Genomic DNA, 3,092 nt, shown 5'->3' with positions numbered 1-3,092 from the left:
ACTAACGATGGATAAAAAAATTATCGTTCTTTAATGTTACGGGATAAACAAATTTAATATAATATTCAAACAATTATTTTTCTCTGTGAGGCTCGATGCTCCAGTATAGCTGCCTATGTGCAATGGCAGCGTACACAATTAAAATAATTCTTTTCAATGAAACTGTACCTCTGACCTAAAAATGAAATGGAAAATATTATGAGGCGCAGTTTTACATTTACTGGGATTAGATCCTTTCAATACTTTCAGGATTAAACAGCTATGAAGAAATTGTTATCAATTTTAACAGCAATGGCGTCGCTTCAACTATACAATTACAAATGGCCAGGGCGACATTTAATTGTTACGTAATTAATTAAATAAAGGGAACAGGGAAGGTACTTTCTTGCTACTAACAAAAACACATACTGCATTAAATACTAACGTATATATTTAGCAGAAATTCTAAATACTCTACATATACTAGAAATAATTCTTTACAGACCGTAATCTAAACGCGACATCGGAACCAACCAGGCACGGAAGACAAAGAAGAAGAAGAAGGCAAGAGAAGACAATGAAATCTTTTCTTATATACTACGATACAGAGATAACAGCAATTACAATTCTCTGAACACGTATAACGGCTCCATTGTAGTCACATATCGATAAAGTGATTTACATCACTTTTTTCAAGAAGCGATGCTATAAATGCACCCCAGAATGCCATTTACATAATTGCATCCAGTTTTGGAAATGGCATTCCACGATAGCATATTCCTCTTTTAGTAGGTCTACGTCCAAACAGGTGACGGTAGACGTACTTCGTTTAATCAGGGTGTTAATAGATTTTAACTATCTTTGCAACCAAACAGGTGATGACAGGTTTATTTGAGCTGTTTTTTTTTATTGTTATTGAGTGATTGAATTCATCTGCGTCCAAACAGATGACGACAGATTGATCGTTATACTGATAAGTGTGAGGTATGCATGTGTCCAAACAGGTGACGACAGAATGAGATTTTCACTCTGCAGCGGAGTGTGCGCTGATATGAAAGTTCCTGGCAGATTATAACTGTGTGCCGGACCGAGACTCGAACTCGGGACCCTTGCATTTGCGGGCAAGTGCTCTACCAACTGAGCTACCCAAGCACTTGCCTGCGAAAGGCAAAGGTCCCGAGTTCGAGTCTCGGTCCGGCACACAGTTTTAATCTGCCAGGAAGTTTCAGGTGACGACAGGTTTATAAGATTTATAGTTATGAAAACATGGATACTTTCTTGCAGTCGCAGTTTTTGTATATAGATGATTTTTATTATGGAGTGCAGTCTTTTATTATCTTCGCTCGGAATAATTTGCTTTGTGCTCCCCCATTCGGGTAAAAGCCACTGGGAAAGCCAGGGAAAACCAGGGCAGAGCTACGATACTGTACTCTTATCAAACATTTAAGGACATGGTTTTATACATGATAAGTGGCAATTCAGTTTGTTACTGATTGTTTTACAAAAGTGAGAATGTTCATTCATGATATACAAAAATTGAAACATTCATTGTCAATCTCCTTCCGCGGTGAGCTGGTGTGCGCCCCCGATAAGACGTACTGCAGCGAGGCCTACGAGAAAGACAGGCCGCGGCGCGTACGTCACGAAGATAGTCCTGCACTCGCTCGCTCGCTCGCTCAAATCAGCAGACTGACTACGTTTCTACACCTGTTAACTCGTAACTAGGCATGTCCGTACAAACAAAAACTGACTCTTCTACTGGAAACCGCTATTATGAAATGTTACTGTTATTAGTCCCCTAATGATGGGAAGTCCATGGGCCTACTTATAATTTGTTACGGCTGTGCTCGCGTACAATAAAATCAAATCATGCTAAAATGATTATCAGTTGCATAAGGCACCACTTCCAGTATGTAATGAGTAATGTTAAGCAGGAGATACTGCATGCTATAAACAAGCCGTTATACCATTTATATCGAGTATTGATCTTAAATTAAAATTTGCTGTAGTGCTGTTAATAACCCCCCCCCCCCCCCCCCCCATGAACGATAGACCTTGCCGTTGGTGGGGAGACTTGCGTGCCTCAGCGATACAGATAGCCGTACCGTAGGTACAACCACAACGGAGGGGTATCTGTTGAGAGGCCAGACAAACGTGTGGTTCCTGAACAGGGGCAGCAGCCTTTTCAGTAGTTGCAAGGGCAACAGTCTGGATGATTGACTGATGTGGCCTTGTAACAATAACCAAAACGGCCTTGCCGTGCTGGTACTGCGAACGGCTGAAAGCAAGGGGAAACTACGGCCGTAATTTTTCCCGAGGGCATGCAGCTTTACTGTATGATTAAATGATGATGGCGTCCTCTTGGGTAAAATATTCCGGAGGTAAAATAGTCCCCCATTCGGATCTCCGGGCGGGGACTACTCAAGAGGATGTCGTTATCAGGAGAAAGAAAACTGGCGTTCTACGGATCGGAGCGTGCAATGTCAGATCCATTAATCGGGCAGGTAGGTTAGAAAATTTAAAAAGGGAAATGGATAGGTTAAAGTTAGATATAGTGGGAATTAGTGAAGTTCGGTGGCAGGAGGTACAAGACTCCTGGTCAGGCGAATACAGGGTTATAAATACAAAGTCAAATAGGGGTAATGCAGGAGTAGCTTTAATAATGAATAAAGAAAATAGGAGTGCAGGTAAGCTACTACCGACAGCATAGTGAACGCATTATTGTGGCCAAGATAGATACGAAGCCCACACCTACTACAGTAGTACAAGTCTATATGCCAACTAGCTCTGCAGATGACGAAGAAATTGAAGAAATGTATGATGAAATAAAAGAAATTATTCAGATAGTGAAGGGAGACGAAAATTTAATAGTCATGGGTGACTGGAATTCGAGTGTAGGAAAAGGGAGAGAAGGAAACGTAGTAGGTGAATATGGATTGGGGCTAAGAAATGAAAGAGGAAGCCGCCTGGTAGAATTTTGCACAGAGCACAACTTAATCATAGCTAACACTTGGTTAAGAATCATGATAGAAGGTTGTATGCATGGAAGAACCCTGGAGATACTAAAATGTATCAAATAGATTGTATAATGGTAAGACAGAGATTTAGGAACC

The 3,092-nt window shown here is 40.9% G+C and overlaps 1 non-coding gene across 1 annotated transcript; it reads right to left on the bottom strand.

The window, feature by feature from the left end:
• Positions 1-1,058: 1,058 nt before the first annotated feature.
• Positions 1,059-1,132, bottom strand: Trnac-gca (transfer RNA cysteine (anticodon GCA)). The gene has a single exon. It is a non-coding gene; the product is annotated as a tRNA-Cys (tRNA).
• Between the last annotated feature and the right edge of the window lie 1,960 nt (positions 1,133-3,092).

The sequence above is a fragment of the Schistocerca nitens genome, chromosome 1, assembly GCF_023898315.1.
Source record: "Schistocerca nitens isolate TAMUIC-IGC-003100 chromosome 1, iqSchNite1.1, whole genome shotgun sequence".
Classification (NCBI taxonomy): Eukaryota; Metazoa; Arthropoda; class Insecta; order Orthoptera; family Acrididae; genus Schistocerca; species Schistocerca nitens.
This window is presented reverse-complemented; position numbering and strand designations above follow the sequence as displayed.